This window comes from Hemicordylus capensis, chromosome 1, assembly GCF_027244095.1.
Source record: "Hemicordylus capensis ecotype Gifberg chromosome 1, rHemCap1.1.pri, whole genome shotgun sequence".
Taxonomy (NCBI): Eukaryota; Metazoa; Chordata; class Lepidosauria; order Squamata; family Cordylidae; genus Hemicordylus; species Hemicordylus capensis.
The window spans coordinates 407,216,717-407,239,797 of NC_069657.1; the positions used below are offsets into that span (position 1 = coordinate 407,216,717).

A 23,081-nucleotide genomic window follows, 5' to 3' on the forward strand; every position below is an offset into this window, starting at 1 on the left:
CATAAGACACACACCAGCAACAGTCACTGGAAGTACTGTGCTGGGGGTGGATAGGGCCAGTTACTCTTCCCCTGCTAAATAAAGAGAATCACCATGGTAAAAGGTGCCTCTTTGCCCAGTTAGCAGGGGTGATTATAATCATAGGAATCCTATTATAATCATAGGAACATAAGTAGCTGCCATACACTGAGTCAGACCATTGGTCTACCTAGCTCAGAATTGTCTTCACAGACCAGCAGAGGCTTTTCCGAGGTTGCAGGCAGAAATCTCTCTCAGCCCTATCTTGGAGAAGCCATGGAGGGAACCTGAAACTTTCTGCTCTTCCCAGAGTGGCTCCATCCCCTGAAGGGTATATCTTACAGTGCTCACACTTCTAGTCTCCCATTCATATGCAACCAGGGCAGACCCTGCTTAGCTAAGGGTCTTGTCAGTCATGCCTGCTACCACAAGACCAGCTCTCCTCTCCCTTGGTTGTTTTAAAGGTCTTGGTTGTTTTAAAGATTCCATGGGAGCCAGAAGATTTGGCCCTTGATAAGATTTTTGCAGCATTGACAAGCCAGCAGATTCCCAGGGTTTATCCTATTCCTCCCCTGAAACTTGCAACAGTTATGCAATGGAGATACATACTGTAGTCCACAGTGCATCCAAAAGGTTTGCAACATACTCCCCCAAGGCAGTGCTTCTCCACCTGGCAGCTAGTCACCTCTATTGCCCCCAGCATGTGCTGCACGGATTGAAAAAAGAAGCCATTAAAACTCTCCACTCCCTCTAAATCTGAAGAGGACATTGCTGGTTACAGTTTCTCTAACTAATGTTTTTTATCCTCTTTCTTTCAGAGCAAACAGCATGTTGTTTCCATTAGCAGCTGTAAAATATTTACTGAGAACTAAGCATTCTGCTCTGCCAATGCTCTTTGGGAATGAGAGGCAGGTCCATGGTGCAAATAGCAAAAGGTGAACTTTGGCTTTAATCAGTCATGCTGCACACTTGGTTTGCAGTGCTTCTCTGTACATACTTGATCCACCTGCGTCCTCAGAGGGATGAGTTCACCTTGCTAACAGTCTGGAGCATCAAGGAGAAAAGGATCACATGCACAGAGTTCTTACAGGTCAAAGGGCTCTACTGACCATGGCAGTGAAGAGGCACTTACCTGCTCTCCCAGCTTGCTTGACATTTGCTGGGAAACCAGGAAACTTCATTTGCATTAAAACAAGAGAGGCTACTCTCAATGACAACTTTGTTTTCAGTGGGAGATTTTCTGCAAGCCAAAATGCTGGGCGCAGAGGAGACACTTCAGAGGTGTTGCAACTGAAAATGTACAAAATATCCAGAAGCAGAAAAAAGGACCTTGAAGGTCTTCTACTCAGCACTGGGTCCCTTGTAGAGACTTGTTCATACGGCCATAAACTGGGTAGGACAAGCATCCTAACCAGTTTTGGGAGCTGTGTATGCTTCCAATTTGTGGTCATGTGCAAGTGAAAATTGTGGGGGGGAGCATGATAGTTTGCTGTGCCCCAGCTGGGTAGAACCATTTTTCTTCCTACCTTATTCAGAAACTGGGGATGGAATCTGGGTAGGGCATGCTTGTCCTACCCAACTCGGGCTTAGTAAGGATGTGCACGGAACCAGCTCCCTTCAAGCCAATGGTGGGCAGGGTGGCTTTAATGACTCCCCACCCCAGCCATGCTTCCCCCTCTGGTGCTCAGTGAAACAACGGGGCAGCAAGGAGGTACACTGCCTCTCCGCACCCTCCCCCATCTTTAAAGCCATGCCATCCCCACATTCGAACCAGTTCAAATGTGGGGGTTCCGAACCTGTTCACCATTCTAAGAACAGAACGCCGAACAGGTTCATGCTGAACCCTAGGGCTTAGCATATGATCATACTCCCCACCTCCAGGAAGGAAGGAAGGAAGGAAGGAAGGAAGGACGGACTTTATTATACTCAAAGACCAGCAACAATACGAACTACATAAACAGCTTTAAGTAAAGGGAAAATACAGAAGAAAAAGAAACCACACACACACACACACACTATACAGACAGACAGATATACTGTAGATATACATATAGAGAGAAACCAACATATTAAGAACTATTATCTTTGGCCTTTCCGCCACTAGAGGAACCCACCATAATCTAGTGTTGTAATCTACAAACTGGCACACAGTATTTGGCTACATTATGAGAGATAGCAAGCTGCTTATCTGATTTAAAAAAGAGATGTGTAAAATTCATTTGATTGACCTGGAAATATATTTTAAAAGTTTAATTAACTTATTATTTAAATTGCTGTAAAAGGCATAGTAAAGTGGGACATGACAAACCATTTCAATTGCTGCTGATCTGCACAGGCAAGTACATTTTTCATAAAAGGCATCACCTACTTTGTTTTTCACTTACACACGGCCAAAAATTGGGAGCATGCACAGCTCCTGAAACTTGTCCTACACAGTTCGTGGTTGTGTGAACAAGCCTTATATCTTATAAAGAAGCTCCTCCTCCAGGTGAGCATTCATCCATTCATTTCCTGCTTATTTATTCATTCATAACCTGCTTAAACGGTGGTACATATGCTGGTAACCTCTAGGCTGGATTACTGCAATGTGCTCTATGTGGGGCTGCCTTTGTACATAGTCCAGAAACTGCACTTGGTCCAGAATGCAGTGGCCAGGTTATCTAGGAGAGACCATATTACTCCTATGCTGAAAGAACTACACTGGCTGCTGATATGTTTCCAGGCAAAGTACAAGGTGCTGGTTATTACCTATGAAGCCCTAAACAGCTTAGGCCCTGGGTATTTAAGAGAACATCTTCTACATCATGAGCCCACCACCCCGCTTGTTGCGGTTAATCTGCATTTGCCGCTAACTCATTTGGCAGCTACTCGGAAATGGGCCTTCTCTGGACTTTGAAATGCACTCCCTGTTGAAATAAAAGCCTCCCCATCTCTGGCAACTTTTAAAAAGGCACTGAAGATACAGTTGCTCACCCAGGCTTTTAATTAGATTTATGGTTTTAATTTTTAATGTTGGTTTTAAATGATTTTAATGTTAATGATTTTAATGTTTAAATGATTTGAATTGTAAACCGCCCAGAGAAGCAAGTTTTGGGCAGTATAAAAATGTTACATACATACATACATACATACATACATACATACATACATACATACTTATTCATCCACCTATCTATCTAATCTGTATTTATTGTTTTAAAATACTTTATCCCCTACACAGCCCAAAGACATCACAAATACATGTTTTGAATAATGCACCTTCTAGTGCGTATGTTCCTAATTGGTTATGGTTAGTGTCATTCTCCTACTCAAGTTTCTCAGCCTGCAGACCTTACCTGTCTGATTTACGCTTTAATGCAAAAAGTACTGTTTCTTATTATGAAATCATTCTTTCTGTATGATTTCCCTCTTCCCAAATTTAGATGTATTTTTTTAACTGCTTGTTTTCTCTTTAGCTATAATTGTTTATCGTGTTTTTGGAAAATGAAAATTTGTTTACTAAAATTCAAGATGCACACAGGACAATTTAGCCCTGTCTTCATCCAGCCTGACAGATGATATGAATGGCATGATTCCTTGCCTCATGCACTCTTGATACTGTTCCAGAACTTTCCACTCCAATAAGGAGGAGCAACTGAGCCCACATGGCTATAAACATAAACAACCTTGGACATCTCCCTGCAGTGCTCAATCATTGATCCCTTCTTTCCATCTGTCCACTTGGTTCACTGACTCTCCTGTGCCCTAGCCTCATATGAATGCACCTTTTATCAGCCTGTCAAAAGTTGTTTGGGTCCAATATTTCTAACCTTTTGCACAATTTTTGGCAACGTTTTGAATACTGAGCAATGGTCACCAAATGCTCAGGACATTGGGTGAAAACTTAACAAGCAAACAAAGGGTTTGTCTGTATGACCATCTTGCCAAACATTAATCTCAGTTTAATGTGAATTTAACGGGCATCTTATCGACAGCACCTGCATGGGGCACAGCAAGATACTGGTGTCATACTTTGTCAAGCGCAGTGAAAAAACACTCTGACATCAACTAGCCATCCAAATAGGTACCTTGGATAGCCAGATGGTACTGATGAAATGCTATGAAGTTCTCTTTGTTGGTGTAAGGACCCAAGCTTCTTGCAGGCCCTGATTTGAGACCCTGGAGGGTGTAAGGCAAGGATTTATGTATGCAATGATCAAGTTCCAATCAAACAAGGACACTGCAGGGAAACTAGCCAAACCAGCAAGGAATAGCAATCGGACAGACAGGGTAGTGCAATACTACATGATGCCTCTAAAGGTTTCAAGGCCAGACTTAGTTACTGGTCTCGGCAACAAGGGGATCCTGCTGCTATTCCCTAAAATCAGGGCTGCACAACTTTGGCCCTCCTGTAGCTGTTGGACTACAACTCCCATCATCCCTGGCTATTGACCTTGTGACTGAGGATGCCAATAGCTCAGCCTAAGATAGGCCACCTCCCCTTGGCTTTGCTCTGCTTTGCTCCCTTGACCAAAGCTGGATCTGACAGACACTGGAAAATGACAACATCTGAAAACACCTGAAGTTCATGAAGCATTTTAAGAACACAAAACACAGGAATCATCGACGAAGTTTTGTCTGGTTTAGCAGGCCACATTTAAAGTCCAATATATCTCATCTCTGACACTACCAACTATACAGAAAGAGGCAATTCAAAATTCTTCCCTCCATATACTCCAGTTAGAAGAAACTGAGGCTATTCTCACAAGCAGCCTAACCCAGGATAGGAAAGCCCAGCCTGGGTTAGGATCCCATTGGGGCAGCACGGCCCAGCCTGGCTTTCTAATCCAGCTTTTAGTTGGGGTTAAGGGAGCGAGCAGGCTCCGGGATTATGTGTCTCCTCAGGCTGCAAGCAGCTTGAGAAGAAACAGAGACAGGCACCTAGAGCAGCCGTCTCCTGGGGGAATCCCCCAATGCACCACGCTCAGTGCATGGTGCATTGGGAGATTCCCAGAGGCCGGGACGCATCATCCTGGCCCTCCAGAGCTCTATTGTCTGGGAGTACAATCTGCGCTCCCAGCACACTTTTACTCATTGTCTGGAGGGGAAGGTTGGATTTGTGCAGCCTTCCCCCTGCCTACCTCATAGGCCATGTGAATAGCTCCACTAGGTCCATCCTAGCTAGAGATACTGCTGAACGACATAAATTCCAGGCTTGGAATATGAGCTCTAGCAGGTTCCAATGCATGCCTCCAAAATGAGCATGGACATTACAGCCCTTCAGTTCTTCAGCTCAGATGCTAATGTGCATTGGAGAATTCCTTCCATCTCCACCCATTCACCTTGCTGCTGATTCAACAGTGGTGCTATGCAGCGGAGGTCTCATCAGCAGTTGCTTAATGGGTCACTTCCTCCTCCTCTTATCCCCAAGCATCCTGTTTCACACAGTGGCCAGCCAACCAGATTCCAACTGGAACCTACAGGCAGGAGTTGAGGCAGGAGTTGAGGGCATACCCTCTCTCCCGCTGTTGCTCTCCTGCAACTAGTATTGAGAGGCATCGTGCCTCTGAGGCTGGAGGTGACCCACACAGCCACTAGACGTAGCCACTGATAGACCTGTCCTCCATGAATTTGTCTAAGCACCTTTTAAAGCCATCCAAGCTGGTGGCCATCACCACATCTCATGGCAAAGAAATACATAGATTAATTATGAGCTGTGTGAAAAAGTACTTCCTCTTGTTGGTCCTAAATTTTCCCACCTTTAGTTTCATGGGGTGACCCCTGGTTCTAGTGTTGTGTGTGTGAGAGAGAAATTTCTCTCTGTCCATTCTCCACTCCATGCATAATTGTATACACCTCAATCATGTGTTCCCTTAGTAACCTCTTTTCCAAGGTAAAGAGTCCCCAGATGCTGTAGCCTAGCCTCAAAAGGAAGGTGCTCCAGGCCCCTGATCATTTTGATTGCCCTCTTCGGCACCTTTTCCAGTTCTACAATATTCTTCTTAAGATATGGTGACCAAAGTTGTAAGCAGTACTCCAGATGTTAATATTATTATTATTATTTTCAATCCCCTTCCTAATGACTCCTAGCATGGTATTAGACTTTTTCACAGCTGGCGCACACTGAGTCGACACTTTACATGAACTCTCCACCATGACCCCAAGATCTCTCTCCCGGTCAGTCACTGACAGCTCAGATCCCATCAGCATATATGTGAATTTGGGGTTCTTTGCCCCAATATGCATCACTTTACACTTGCTTACATTGAACCGCATTTGTCATTTTGTAGTCCACTCCTCCAGTTTGGAGAGATCTTTTTGGAGTTCCTCACAATCTGTTCTGGATTTCACTACCCTAAATAGTGTCATCTGCAAATTTGGCCATTTGGTTGCTTACCCCAACTTCTAGATCTTTTATGAACAAGAAAGAGCACTGGTCCTAGTACCGATCCCTGGGGGACCCTACTTCCTACCTACCTCCATTGTGAAAAATCTCCATTTATTCCTACCCTCTGTTTCCTGTCCTTCAACCAGTTACCGATCCACACATGAACCTGTCTCCTTATCCCAGGTATACTATGTCAGCACGATCATCACCTTTATCCACATTCCTGTTGACACTCTCAAAGAACTCCAAAAGGTTAGTGAGGCAAGACTTGCCCTTGCAGAAGCCATTCTGGTTCTCCCTCAGCAAGGCCTTTTCCTCTATATGTATAACAATTTTGTCCTTAAGTACGCTTTCCATCAATTTACCCAGCACCGAAGTTAAGCTGACCGGCCTATAATTTCACGGATCACCCCTTGATCTCTTTTTTTAAATCTGAGTTACAATGGCTACTTTCCAGTCCTCTGGCACAGAGCCTGATTGTAGGGCCAAGCTATATATTTTTGCTAGATCAACAATTTCACATTTGAGTTCCTTCAGAACTCTTGGGTGGATGCCATCTGGCTATCGCGATTTGTTAATTTTTAGTTTTTCGAGACAGTTTAGAACATCTTCCGTTGTCACCTCAAATTGGCCCAGTTCTTCAGCCACTAAGCTCAATTCCAGAAAGGGTATATGGTCAGTATTCTCCGCCATGTAGACAGATGCAAAGAACTCATTCAGCTTCTCTACAATCTCCTTATCCTCCTTAATAATCCCTTTCACGCCCTCATCATCTAAGGGGCCAACTCCCTCCCTGGCAGGCTTTCTACTTCTGATATATTTAAATATGTTTTGTTATTCCCCTTGACACTTCTAGGTATATGCTCCTAATTTAATAAATACTAGACCTCCAGGAAAGTCATATCTAGGAACTGTAACTCCTCTTAGATTAGATGGTGATCCCAAATTGATTAGCCAAAGTAGTGCCAGACAACAGGGATATTTGGTAGCTTCTCAGAATGATGAGCACATCGGTAATTGGTCAATGTACCCTGATTTTTAAAGCAATTAAATGTTATAGGAAGTTTTTAATCAAACAAGTATACCTCAACCTATTCAAACCCCGACACAGTTGTATAGTCCTATGGATAATCTTTTATCTGATAACGAAAAGTTTACAGATATGTTTAAGTTTCTTCAGGATCAGTGCTTTCTTTCAGTACAGGTCTATAAGAAGATATTCAACACAGTGGATCCGTTAGAAAAGGAAATATCAAGTCTTAAGGTGATATAAAGTCTTAAAGTGAAGATGATGCTGGCTCTTATTGAAGCAGAAATACTTACAGTAGCTCCTCTACCAAAACCTTTGATAATGACCTAAATAACCTCCCTTTGGATCCTGGACATCAACATGCTAATAGTCCAACCCTTAACCTACAGATACCAAGAGGACAATTAAATGAAATTACATCAGACTGGGAGATGCATATTACATATCAAACTGCTCTGTTTGCAGAAGCAGCTAACTCTATTTGTATTGCAATTTTGGAAAATATTGCTGTAAATTGTAAAGGAAGCCTTTTAACCTGAGAACATTTTAGCTCATTTTATTTTCTGTTTTGAAATATGTATTTTTGGGGATGGAGTATGATGGGAGGTCTTTTTCAACTATGCTTGGTTTCTGCTTATTTTAGTTTTTATTGTGCATTTATTGCTGTTTTATTGAATTGGTTTGAATTATGCTGTCAGCTGCTTTGAGACTGGATGGCAGGTGTTCCTCATCAGCCCACGCGGCTGCAGGCATCTAAGTAAACAGTGGTTTTAGGCAAGAGTGCTCGTCTGCAAATACTTAAGCTGGGTCATAGTTCTGTTGGTGGCAGCAAAGTTCAGGTGAATACACGCCACACCCTTTCTCCACAAAACTCAGAGGAAGCATTTTATGAGGCACTCTTATTCCAGCTGCACACCTACACACTATTTACCTATTGACATCAATTACTTCCCTTAACACCACAGGGTTGGGAACTGGGTGTTTAGAGACACCCCAAAACAACCCTCTACTGATGCTAAAATAAGTTCATCCAAATTCTTCTAAAAGCCTTCTTTTTTACCCTCTCTGTGAACACTTGGTGTGCTCCTTGGTTTTCTGTCCTTTGGGATACAATGATCTCACAGACCCTGGTGTGATCAACAGAACAGGAAACAGCAGCTGCTGCTAGAGAACGGTTTGAAACATCTCCTTCTGAACACTTCTAAACAAGAAACTGGAACCAGAAGGACAGAATGGAAACCAGCATTCAAACACCAAGGCATCTCATCTCCAAAGATTTTTGGCCTTGGCCTAGCCTTTCCTTCTCTCCACACAACATTCTCATGGACGATTACTGTTCATTTCCAGAACAGTCAGTCTTTGGCTTTTCACTCATTTCAACACTGTATTAATGCTCCCCACAGGCCCTCCACCCATCCGAATGTTGCCTTAAAAGAGTTTTAAAATAACTTTTTGAGGCTGTTCTCACGACCAACTGCAGCAGGGCAGGAGCATGAAAACCTGGGTTACAAGGCTCATGTGGAGCCTCGGAACTCAGTCCTGCCCCACTGATTCAGAGTAGAGCTACCCTGTTTTTAAGCCTACACTCTAACAAAGGCCTTATCTAACCTTAGTAGCCCCAATCGTGTGTGCAGTCAGGGCTGTGCACAGAAGATCCCGGTAGCCCAGGCGTATCTAGGGAAAATAGCGCCTAGGGCAAGCATTGAAATTGCGCCCCCTGTCCAAACATCTGACACCCATCTTTCAGATAACTTTACCATAATATCAGCTGAAAAATACAAGTCTGAAGGTCACATACAAGTCACATATCTGAATATGTTTACAGTGACTTATATTAATTTTTTTTTAAAAAAAATTACCTGTAGCCCCTTTGGGGGGCTTCCTAAAGGCCGTGGGGGGGGAGGGTCTGCAAAGGTTACCCCCCCCCCCCGCTGGCCTCTAGGGCCTCACAGGGACCATTTGAGCATGTGCGGTGGCCATTTTTAAAAATAATCTTTTTTTTAAAAAAAAAGGCAGCTGAAAACAAAATGGCTGCCACGCATGCTCAAATGGCCTCTGTGAAGCCTGGTATGGCCTAGGGCCTCACAGAGGCTATTTGAGCATGCACAGTGGCCATTCTGTTTTTGGCAGCCATTAAAAAAAATTTTTTAATTTTAAGAAATGGCACCCCCCCTTTAAGCGGCACCCGGGGCACGTGCCCTGCCTGCCCTACCCTAGATACACCCCTGGCCCAGCTTCCTGTAGATCACAGAGTGCTGCTTAAAGAGCAGCCAGGAACTGTAGTATTATCACAGGCAGCCTCTCAGCTTCCTGGGCAATGCATTGTGGGATACTGGTGGACTTCTTCCTCTAGATTTCTGATACTATAAACTCCGCCGCATCAGTCCTGATGGCACACAGAGCTCTAGCAACCATCTGCTCATGTGGGGGAGGCAGAAAGGCTCTTGCCTTCCACCCAGCCCTCCCTACCTCCTTGGTTCAGAGTTTATAGGCAACAACAGTCATCTTTAGAACTTTTCCACAACCTGGTGGTTTTTTGTTTACCCTTTTCTGTTGTTGTGTTGTGTTGTGGCAGAATGCATTTGTTGCATCAAGAGTTGTATGGGATCTGTAAGGGAAACTTGTTTCTATTCTTACAATTAAAGAGTGGCTGCTCAAGGTCTGGATATAGGGGAAACGGCCAAATGGACTGATACTCTATAGCAGGAGTTCCTAACCTTGTGTCCCCAGATGTTGTTGGACCACAACTCCCATCATCCCCAACCACAATGGCCTTGTAGTCCAACAATATCTGGGGACCCAAGGTTAGGAACTCCTGCTGTACAGTAAAACAATGGGCTGTGCGATCAGATTGTCTTTACTGAACAAATGGGCTAAACGTATTGAAGCTATTCCCACGATCACTGAAAAGCAGGCTTAGCCCACTTTCCAGTGTTCATGGGAACCACCGGGTTTGCAGGCAAGCCTGGTGCTCCCAGGCTGGCTAGCCCACCAATTCCCCCTCCCCTTAAATGAGATTAACCGAGTGAGCACTCCGTTAACCTCACAGTTTTGCTCATGTGTCGCTGTGGCATGCAGTGACACACGAGTAGACCCCCAGCCAGGAGGCTGCAGCCAGCCTCCCAGGCTCGGGGGGTCTCTCCACGATGCCCTGCACACTCACACAGGGCATCCTGGGACTTCCAAGGGCCGCACAGCCCCCGATCCCCACAGCCCCCACTGGCTCTGTGACGGAGCCAGCAGTCGTGTGAGTGGCTGATCCAGCCACCCAGGGCTTCACTTCGATCATCTGCGAGGAGAGTGGGCTAAGCCCCCGATCCCCACAGACCTGACAGAAGCTCTTCTCGTGGATCATGAGAAGACCATCACTGTTTATTGGAATCTCTTATGCATATGAACAACTGGAGCAACATTTGTTTTTAGAGCTATTTCTTGATTTCTTGATAATAATAATAAGACTAAAAAGAAAAACACTTGCCCAGCCAGCCAAGCAGTACTACTGATCCTCTATGTTTAAAATAATAGAGAGAGCCATGCTGATGTCCATTATTCAGCCTGGAGTACCACAGGAGATCCACTAAGCTTCTCTAGCCTCTCCATCCCATGCTGCTCATCACAGTTACCGGCTCTTTGAATGGCAGGGAATTACCACCATCAGTACAGACTGAAAAATGCTGCCAGTGCCCTCAACAGTTACTGGAGATGAGTTAGAATTTGGCTAATAAAGGATGCATGTGTTTGGACCCCTCCTTACCATGACCCCTTTTATTTCTGTTCTAACAAGCTTAAAGCTCCGCTCCACAAAACAGATCTGTTGGGTTGCCTCCACAGCAAGAGGCCATTTCTTTCGAGCAGCCTTCTTTCTAACACAACTCTGCTTCTTGCTTGATTGCTCTCTGTTGCTGCATTCAACAGAACTGACTGTTGGTTACAGCCATTAAGTAGAAGCAGACTCACAAATGATAATGTGGGGGGTTTAGTCCCACCTACTTGTTATGTTTGCAGTTGGTTACTTTTGACAACTCAGTGCTAATGAGGAGAGGAGAGGCAAGGAGAGATGAGATGAGAAAGGAACCTCAATTGTGAGCCACTCAGATAACAATTTGTTATGAGGCGGCTAACAAATAACATTGTTTATTAATTATTATTATTATTATTATTATTATTATTATTATTATTATTACTATTATTATTATTATTATTACTATTGTTATTAAATCTTTAATCGAGAGAGCCTCCACAAGCAGCAAGCTAGAATTCATGCATATCTGACTTGGGAGATGTGCCTTAACATCCCTATTATCTGTCTCACTAATTGACCACCCCCAAGCCAAGAAGTGTTTTTCAGCAGAAGTCTTATTACTCTAAAAGGGTGGGGGGAAGCCCAGCTCAGGTTACTTAGTTCTTACCAAAGCTGCTGCAGCAGGAGAATCAGAACAAGTTGTTCTGCCGAGCGGAGATCGGAAGCAAAGCCACAAGATGTGCAGCAGGGGATATATTATTTCCAGCAAGGCTCAGTTGTTCTATTTTAAAACGACTGGTGTGGTTTTGCACTGGATATGCAGCAGAAACGCCTGATCTTGCTGCTAGACATATGGGTATTTCTTAACATATTTATCTTCAGAAATTGGGGCGTTAGTGCGGAGGAAAGCAGGGAAGCATTTACATCCAAGAAGCTAACAGCCCTGTAAAGCAGTGCTAATACAGCTTCTGTGTCATATTATCGGGTTCTTGGTATTTGTCATGGTTTTATTTGCTTTTAATTGGCCTGCTTTAGATGTCTGTAATTACTGCTCCATGCTCCAAGCAACTGGGATAGGACTGGACTACATATTTTCTTTTAAAAAAGAGAGTCCTCATACCTCTTCACACAGCTCCACAAAAACTATTCCATAATACATCAACTTCCATGACTCTGCCCAGTGCCCTTCTGCATGCTGCAGGGGGAAAGTGGTTTCTAAACAACTCGCCAATGGCCTTTTGTTGTTCCACAGGATAAAACTATTCTTCTGGCCTCCTGAGCCAGAGGCTCTGCTCATTCATCCCATTTACTAGGGCTGCATGACATCCACAGCTGGACCTACCCATGAGGGACTGGAAGAGGCCAGCTGGTCTCGTGGTAGCAAGAATGAAGTGTTCCCTTTGCTAAGCAGGGTCCACTCTGGTTTGCATTTGAATGGGAGGATGCATTGTAATGGGGAATATCTTACATGTGAGCAGTGTAAGATATTCCTCTTAGGGGATGGGGCAGTTCTGGCAAGAGCACTTGCATGCTTGCATGCAGAAGGTTCCATGTTCCCTCCCTGGCATCTCCAAGATAGGGCTGAGAGAGACTCCTGCCTGTAACTTTAGATAAGCTGCTGCCAGTCTGTGTAAAAAATACTGAGCTAGATGGACCAATGGTCTGGCTCAGTAGAAGGCAGTTTCCTATCTTCCTACTTTCCTATCCATAAGATTATGTGTAATCCAATAAGTTCATCTAACTTGATATTCAGATAAAATTGTATTTAATGCAATAGCATAGGTTCTGATATACTATACAGCCTCCTTGCTTTCAACAGCCCTATATTTTATACCATACTTCCACATCCGCAATGCCTATAATTTCTACTGCCCCATCTGCCTCTCATGGATATCTGTCCATGGAATGGAACTTCCACAGATGAACGTTTGAGATTTCTGCTGATTGGTACTGAAATGAATATACATCATGGCCCATACTGACCAACACTGAAGTCATTCACACAATCAAAAACTGTGTTCTACCTGGGTTTGGGAGCTGTGTGTGCTCCCAATTTTTGGTTGTGTGGAAACAAGATAGGAGGAAAACCTTGGCAGAAGTGATTATGTGGAGGCAAGGTAGGAGGAAAACCTAGGCAGCTTTTCCCCCTACCTTGATTCCACACAATCACTTCTACCCAAGATTCCCTTTCATCTTGCTTGCACATGAAAATTGGGAGCACATGCAGCTCCCAAACCTGGGTAGAACACAGTTTTTGCATGTGTGAATAACCTCACTGTCTATATAATAGCTAATTTATGTTTTGTATCCTCTTATCATAATCTAAATCTTGATCACTGCAATTGGGCATGTCTAACTGGGCTCTATCTTGCTTGGATTCAGCCTCAGTTCTCTCTCAACCAGCCCATTACTGCCCAATGTTGGGCAAATGCCCAATTACGTTGTGCAACACTACTTATTTGAGAGAAATAACGCTTCTCACTATTAGCTGCAGAAATTGGTAAAGCACAAGAACAGGCATGGCCTGCAGAAGAGAGGAGTGACTTGCCCAGCGCCATCCAGCAAGTATCATGGCTGAATGGGGATTTGAACTCGGGTCTCCCCGGTCCTAGTCCAGCAGTCTAGCCACTACACCACGCTGGCTCTCTTTTCACTAGCATAATTATGTGAACCCATGCCAAGGTGGGAATCTCAGATTCATCTTGGGACACAAACGAACTTCAGTAATCTTGGTATGGGTTCATATAATTACACTAATGTTGCTTACTGACTTTAAATCTCGATTTCAACAATATTGTGAGTCAGGCCAATTAATTTCACAAGTACGAAGATTAGGAGGTCATTCACACAATGAAAAACTGTGTACTACCCAGGTTTGGGAGCTGTGTGTACTCCCAATTTTTGATTGTGTGGAAGCAAGGTTAGAGGAAAACCTGAGTAGAACTGATTGTGTGGAAGCAAGGTTAGAGGAAAACCTGGGTAGCTTTTTCTCCTACCTTGCTTCCACACAATCACTTCTACCCAGGTTTTCCTCTAACCTTGCTTCCACACAATCTAAAATCGGGAGTACACACAGCTCCCAAACCTGGGTAGAACACAGTTTTTCATTGTGTGAATGACCTCTAGGTCTGTTCACACAATCATTTGAATCAAGGTTTAATGTCAGTTACCAACATTAGTGTGATTGTGTGAACCCATTCCAAGGTGGAAATATCGGGCCATAAACCACCTTGGCATGGGTTGACACAATTACTTTGATGTAACATTAAACTTGATGTGACATTAAACTTAGATTCACTTTGATGTGACATTAAACTTAGATTCAAATGACTGTGTGAACAAGTCTAACCCTACGTTTCTTGCATGAAGAACTAAGGCATGCATCTGGCTCCTCAACAGCCACACAACATGCCAACCAGCCAGAAGCAACATAATTCAGGGTTCCGTTGAGGGCTGACAGCTGTATCATTTATCCCCTCCAGTCATTAGTGCATGTTGTGCAGCAGAAGAGTGTCCCTTGTGCTGGAGCAAACTAATGCATGACTGAACCTTCTAGCCATGAAAGTCAACTGCATTTGAACTGCTCCGGGAAAATATATGTAGAAAGTCTGGACTGAAGTTGTGATTAGGGTTAGTTCATGAGCTGAAATACAGTCCAAGTTATTTAAAAGGCACTCTTTCTCTCAAATGTTTCCTCTGCTAATGATGAGTCAATATTTGACCAGAATTTTTTAAACTAAAAATTCAATTGGCTCATAAAGAAAGAAGCGTGCTGGAGAGGAAAAATAAATGTAATTATTATGATGTGAAATACTGCCTCCTTCTACTCTGATTGCACTGTAAATCTCAAATTAACAATGGAGGTGCTCAGATATCCCTGTTGCCTACTGGACTGATACAATACGATATGAATTTTTTTTTTTTAATTGGCAAACATGCAACTTTGAGAAAACAGAGGCAGGGGAATACACGGGATGCCAGAACATCTCTACTGTTAGAATGTCCCAAGGACAGTTCTAGTCTGACAGAGGAATAGGAGAAGGCAACAGGCTATGATATTGCTTCTTTGCACCATCTGGATTATCTATCACCAGCCGGGCTGCAGCAACATTATCACCCTATTCACACATTAAGGTCATGCACACAACCAAGGGTGCAGGCTGGTGGGGAGGCACGATCCTGCCTGCCTCCCCACACACAATCAGGTTTCGTTTGCAGACTCTGCCGCTCCCATGGCCCATGAGCCTCACTGCAGCAAGTGGCAGAGCAGGGAGCTAGAGGAGGAAGTCCTGTGGCACCCCTCAGCGCACTGTGCCAGGACTGCAGGGCACTGAGGGATCCTTCCTCAGCCGGGTGCAACTCTGTGTATGTTCGGGCAGCTTGCATACGACCCCAGGCCTGAAATGTGATGTCCAGTTCATGAAATGATATAAGACATAAGAACATAAGAACTGCCCTGCTGGATCAGGCCCAAGGCCCATCTAGGCCAGCATCCTGTGTCGCACAGCGGCCCATCAGATGCCGCTGGAAGCCACAGGCAGGAGTTGAGGGCATGCTCTCTCTTCTGCTGTTATTCCCTTACTGACCTATGCAGACATTATGTTGTACTTGCGTCCGGATGCTTGGACTCATGTGTGTGTTTTTGTGCGAATAACTATACCTGCACCCTTTATCCCAGGTTTGGGGTCGGGACAGGGTGATTCAACCGGATCTGGATGGAGTTGTACTCTCCTTGAAAGAGCAAGTGCACAGCTTGTGGGTACTACTGGACCGAGCTCTGCTTTTGGAGGCTCAGGTGGAGGCGGTGGCCAGGGGTGCCTTTGCACCGCTTCGACTAGTGTGCCAGCTGCATCCCTTTCTCAAGAAGGCAGATCTGGCCACCGTTACCCATGCCTTAGTCACGTTGCAGTGGGATTACTGCAATGCACTCTACATGGGGCTGCCCTTGGAGGATATTTGGAAACTTCAGTTGGAATACAGTTCAGAATACAGCTGCCAGGGTTATCTCTGAAACTGCTTGTGCAGAGCATATTACACCTATTCTGAAAGAGCTGCACTGGTTGCCAATTTGTTTCCAAATCCAATTCAGGGCGCTGGTTATTCCCTTTAAAACCCTTAATGGTTTGGGCCCTGCATACCTGAAGGACCACCTGCTGCCAAGGGTTTCTGACTGCCCAACAAGATTGTCCAAGGGGCTTTTGCTCCGTGTGCCAACACTGAGAGAGGCTAAATTGTCATGCACACGGGACAGAGACTTCTCAGTTGTTGCCCACAGGCTCTGGAATGCTCTCCCAGTGAATGTCTGCTCCTTGACATCTGTGGCTGTTTTGAAAAAAACTACTAAAGACCCTTTCATTTGTTCAGGCTTTTACCCCTTAGGGGCTGCTGGCTCTCTCAGCTTCCCTATTTCTGTTTATCTTTTTAATGGTTGTTATTTGCTGTTTTATGGTTTTACTGTTTTCACTGATTGTAAGGTTTTAGATGCAACAGCTATGGAACTTTATCATATTTTAACTTTTGTAAACCACCTTGAGATGCATTTTGAAAGGCAGTATAAATATTGAACAATAAATAAAATAAATAATAATATAAACGCCCATCACCTCTAGCCATAATGGCGAAAAGTCACTGTGCAAATAAAAGGCATGGGCTGAAATCCTGTGCACAGTGAATTCACTTAATACTGTAATACAATGGGATTGAAGCAGCCTGCTTGTGTACAAGATGGCAGCCCCATAGTTTAATAAAATCATGAGAACATTCTCTTAGCAAAAGGCATACCCAATATTTCCACCCTTTTAGTGTTTTAACTAGAGCTGAGGCAGAAGTTCTCACCTGATCATTTTTGCCTTGAAATGTGAGGGGCGGGGGGTGGTGGTAAAGGAGGGGTTCATCCAGCCTTTGGTTTTGGGGGGGAAGAAGGACCACAGCAGTGCTCCTCCTGGCAACTGGCAGAGCTGAGAGCCACCCTTTTTAAACCCAGAATCCCCTACCAGAGTGATGCTACATCACCATGTAGTGTCATTCTGGACAATTTGTGGTTAAAAACATGACAGCAGTCAGCCAGTGGCTGCTGCGAAAAATGCAGCTGCAACGCCAGTCTATTTTGCCCTGTAATGTCCTCTCTCAAAGACCCCTCTCCATTTTGTCACCTGCAATGATGAAGTCGAGGGTCCATTTTAGGGCTGCCCTAGTTTTAACAATGCTGATTGTTTGAACAAAGAGTATTTAAAGTGTTCAGCCATTTAATCCAATCTGCATGAGTGATTTTAAGAACATTCCCTAATAATAACTGAGCTTTTAGCAGAGACTGCTCATAGGAGCACTTCACCCAATGATATGCATTGTGTATTGGTTAACTCTTCCTTCCCGGGTTCACTTCAAGGTTTGGTGACCATCTTCAAAGCCTGAAACAGCTTGAGACCTGGAACCTTGAGGGTCATCTTCACCCACATGTGCCTCTATACAAGCATCTGAGGACCAGTGCTGGTACCATCACAGGGCACAATGGGCATCCACTAGTCTTTTTGATGTAAGCTCCAGCCTCAGCCCTATTCACGTGTAATGTTCAACTGATGTACAATCTGAATGCAGTGCACACATGTACAGATCTGAACCCATATACAGTTAATCACATGTTATGTTGAACACGTGTACACCTCCTATCTGTTCTACCATTTAAGGTGAATGCATACCCTAGTCATCCACATAGATACCTGAACACATAATAATGAATAAATGTAATGCCCTCTCCACAAAAGCCCATTGACTCCAAACCTATACTCCTCCAGGTGCTATCTTAAAGCCTACATATTCACTGTGACTTTGGTAGTGGTTGAATACTCTGGCTGATGTTTGAGCAAATACATGGTGGGGCAATAAGTGATGGGTGGGGATTAACTGTGGTAAGGTTTAGAATGGGCATTTCTTGGCTGAGTCTTTTAGCCCTCACCATACATGAGCTTATGCCAAGAGTGTGGGATGGAAATTCCAACCTGAGTGCACATTTAAAACTACATGCTCAACTTGTTTGCTGATCTGGCCATGTGGCAAGATTCTTGCCGACTGTGACAACAGAATCAGAGTCTATTATTTTATTCTGGACTAATTAATCTGGGATAAAAGATAGATATTACAAACAAATATTTCCAGTCCAATTATCCCATTTTTGGCCTACTTTCCAGTAGGCTTATGAGATCACCCGGCTCTGTGTGTGTGTGTCTGTATGTCTGTCCGTGTGTCGTCCCCCCACCCCATCAACTTCGCAATGCCTGGACCAATATGAACCAAATCGGGTACAGTTGTAGGGACACATAGGGACACCCCTATGTGTCCCTACAATTGTAGTTTGTGATGATGTCATCCACCCCAATCCAAGATGGCAGACGCATGAACTTCTGAAGAGCAAGTGGGCTAACTTGTGAACTGCTGAACCGATCTGAACCATATTTGCTACAGCTGTAGGGACACATAGGGATGTCTCTTATATTCAGCACGGGGAGAGCAACTGGCCCTGTTCATCCCCAGCACAGCATCCCTCCAGTGGCTGTTGTTGGTGTCTACCTTATGTTTCTCTGTAGCTCGTGAGCCTTTTGGGACAGGGGACCATTTTATTTATTATTTATGTATCTATCTATGTACTGTAAACCACTTTGCAAACCTTTGTTGAATAGCACTATATAAATGTTGTTGTTGTTGTTGTTCTTGGTGGTGGTAGTAGTTACCTTTCAGCCCTCAAAAGGGCCAAGGTGGCTTACAAAATACAAAATAATTAGAATATAAAATAATATAAAATCACTGTGATGATTTCATATTATATTGGTATTATAAATAGGATGGATTTTTGGTCTGGAGGACCTTTCTTATGCTCTTTTCCAATCCTATACAAAGGAATCATAGAGTTGAGGCATCTTGTAGGCCATCTAGTCAAAGCCCTGCTTGATGCAAAACATCTAGAGCTAGAGCATCCCCAACACATGGCTGCCCAGCCTCTGCTTCAAGACCTCCCACTGAAAGGTATTTGGTTCAACTGTCAAACAGTTCTTTCCATCTAGACGTTTCTCCTAATGTTCAACCTAAATCTGAAACTCAGGCCCATTAAGTCTAGTCTTGCCCTCTGGGGCAGCAGAGAACAAGTCTTTGCCCTCTTCTATGTGACAGCCCTTCGGGTATTTGAAGAGTGCTGTCATAGCCCTTCCCTGCAGTCTTCTCTTTTCCAAGTTACACATACCCAGTTCCTTCAACCTTTCCCCATAAAGCTTATTTTCAAGACCCCTAATTATCTGTGCCACCTTACGACGCAACAAGGAAGTAACTTGCCTAGGGAGCAAGAGATTGCTGGATCAAATCCCTGCTGATATGTTTCCCAGACTATGGGAAAAACATACCCAGTTTCCCAGACTATGGGAAACACCCAGAAGCTATATAGGAAGATGCTGAAAGGCATCATCTCATACTATGTGGGAGATGGCAATGGTAAACCCCTCCTGTTTTCTACAAAAGACAACCACAAGGCTCTGTGGTCGCCAGGAGTTGACACCAACTTGACAGCACAACTTTTTTGTTGTCCTCCTTGAACCCATTCCAATTCATCTACATCCTTATACAAATAAAAATAATTAAATACCACTTTTTTTAAAAAAAAGTTCCCAAAGTGGTTTACATAGATATAAATAAATAAAATGGCTCCATGTCCCTAAAGGGCTCACAATCTAAAAAAGAAACATAAGACAGATACCAGCAGCAGCCTGTGTCACAACAGGGTGCTGCGCTGGGGGTGGATAGGGTCAATTGCTCTCCCCCTCCTAAATAAAGAGAATCACCACTTTTAACGGGTGCCTCTTTTGATCAGTTAACAGTTACCTTCTGCAAATGCAGCACCCAGAACTGGATAGTAATTCAGATGAGGTCTGACTAGTACAGAATAAAGTGAAATTATTACTTCTCATGACTTGGAAACTATGGTTCTCCTCATAAAGCCTAAAATCATATTAGACCCTTTTTACAGCTGCATCGGACTGCTGATTCATGTTCGGATTGTGATCCACTCTAATCCTGAGATCTTTTTCACACATACTACTGCTAAGCCTGGTTTCTCCCATCCTCTTTCTGTGCAATTGACCTTTTTGCCTAAGTCCAGAACATTGCATTTCTCTCTGTTGAATTTCATGTTTTCAGCTCTATTTCCCATTCCTTCAAGGCCATTTGTTACTGTATTCCTGTCTTCTGAGATGTTAGCGATCCCTCCCAGTTTTGTATCTAGAATTTTGAGAAGAATTCCCTCCACCCGTTCATCAAAATCATCAAAATGTTGAAGATTACTGAGACTAGGACAGAGCTCCGTGGCACTCTCCTTGAAACCTCCCTGCAGTTTGATGAGAAGCCACTCTTTGAGGCTATTCCCACGATCAGCCGAAATCGGGCTAGGCTCCCCTAGCCTGATTTCGGCTGATCGTGGGAGCCACCGGGCGCGCAGGTGAGCCCGGTTGCCTCCCGGCAGTTAACCCACCTAAGTACCCCTCCCCTTAAACCGGGTTTGCGGAGCGAGAGCTCTGAAAACCTGATTTTTTAAATCGTGAGTAGCCGCAGCGTGGCTCCGCGCCGCAGCTACTCATGAGTAGACCCCTGGAGGGGAGGCGAAAATCCGCCTCCCAGCTCCAGGGGTCTCTCCAGCATGCCCTGTGCGCTCACGCGGAGCATGCTGGAACTTCTGGGGGCTCCCCCCAGCACCCGCTGGCTCCGTTACAGAGCCGGCAGTCATATGGGCGGCCGGTTCGGCCTCCCAGAACAGACTGTCTGCTCGTGTGCGGGGAGAGCGGGCTAAGCTCGCTCTCTCCACTCACCCTTACAAACTGGGTCTCACTGATCGTGAGACCCAGCTCTTTGAGTATTCGCCAGTTGCAAATCTCCCCGCCAATATTCTCATTCTGCCTGCATTTGATCATATTGCTAACCAAAATATCATGTTAATTCCTGAAATTAAGACAGTTTATGTCCACAGCAGTCCCACCACAATCCACTAAGTAGCAATTTGGTTTTTAAAAGAGAGAGAGAAAATTAGTCTGGCAGGATCTATTACTGACAAATTCATACTCAAGTCATTCACACAATCAAAAACTGTTCTACCCAGGTTTAGAAGATGTGTGTGCTCCCAATTTTTGGTTGTGTGGAAGCAAGGTAGGAGGAAAATCTGGGTGGAGGTGATTGTGTGGAACAAGGTAGGAGGAAAACTTGGGTAACTTTTCCTCCTACCTTGTTTCCACACAATCACTTCTTCTAAGGTTTTCCTCCTGTCTTGCTTCCACACAAATGAAAATTGGGAGCATACACAGCTCCCAAACCTGGGTAGAACACAGTTTTTGATTGTGTGAATGACCTCATTGTGTTCTACTAATTTTTGAATTTTAGCAAGATGCCTATAGACTGACTGCTTTATCCTCTCTTCTAGCACTCTTTATCCTCTCTTCTATTATGTCAGAACTTGGGTTCATGTTTGAGGTTCAACATAATTATTAATTTACTCAGTGTATTCTGATGCCATCACAGAGGAAAATCACCACCACTGGGGAGAAAGACATTGCTTTTAATATTGGTAGAACGCTAGAATTAGCACGTGGCAGGCTGTTGGCACGAAAACACTGTGAAAGCAAAGTACTGGAAGAGTCTCCTTCCTTCCAATGAAAAGAGATTCTCTTCAAGATTAGCTTGCTAATGCATTCACTGGAACATGAATGGTGATGATAGGATTGTAAAGGTTTTATCAGAGAATCTGTCACTTTCTCTTACTCAGCAAATCTCAGAGAGAAGCAAATTGCAAGCAAGGTGGTTTTTATTTATTTAACACAAGCAGAGAAAGGGGAATCAAAAACACAGCATATGGTTCTGTTATAGTCTTGCAAGCACTCAGAAGAAAAGTGTTGTAAGTGGGAGAAAACACTGTAAATAGCATATAAAGCTTCTTGGATGCATCACATTTAATGATTCTCTCTCATTCCACTGGATTGTAAAGAGTGTTCTGTTCTTTTCTAGCCATGGATATACATCAGCTATGTGGCTGAATACATGGCTGAAGGAATCATATTTTGGGGGGGAAATGCACAAGCTGCATAACTATATGGATGAAAAGAATCAGAAGGCTACCCTGTCCAAATTTTTGCCCGAAATAAATTCATGCAATCCAGATCAGTCTGCTGCATACAATAGTTGGCACAAATATAATGAAAGATACCACTAAATTCTACTAAAACTAAAATTTAGCAGTCAAAACCAAGTTTTCTCAGACCACTACTAGTGTGGTGTAATGATGGGGATACTCACAATGGCTACAGGATAAAAGCTCATAAATACTACAGCAGTGTGTGTGTGTGTGTGTGTAGTGGCATACTCATCAAAAGTACAGAGTCAAAATGGACCAAGGACCTCTTGGTCTGATTGAACAACAGCCCTGCCACAACACATGGATTTGCTTGTAGAGAGAAGATGCAATGAAGAAAGATGTTGATGATGGAGCAAATACTTTTCACCAAGCCACATACTGCAGGAGAACAAAAAACCATCAATCAGAGGGCTTACACACTCACCAAAACATCAATGCTCTGAATGCAAAGGAGCACTAGCACTGTACTTCCACATGTAAGGCATCCCTCGTGACCTTAAGCTGTGTGCACACGGAGGATGCATTCGAATGTAACATGGAATTGTGGGTCCAATGGACCTGCGATTCCGTTCCCCCTCCCCTCACTCTCCTCTCCAAATTCGGATGTAACAGCGATCTCTCTGCAGTCAGTGAGACTACAAAGAGATAGAACTGGCTGCATGGGCTTCCTTTTTTATTGGAGGACAGCCCCGGCAGCCAATAGCAGAGAGAAGAAGGAGTTTCCTCCCTCAACTCTGGTTGCCGAAGGGAGAGACTGCAGTGCCGCATT

General features: G+C 44.1%; 1 protein-coding gene across 1 annotated transcript in view; it reads right to left on the reverse strand.

Moving 5' to 3' along the window:
- GALNT14 (polypeptide N-acetylgalactosaminyltransferase 14) overlaps positions 1–23,081 on the reverse strand; it is a 373,865-nt gene that overhangs the window by 262,901 nt on the left and 87,883 nt on the right. The window lies entirely within an intron of this gene.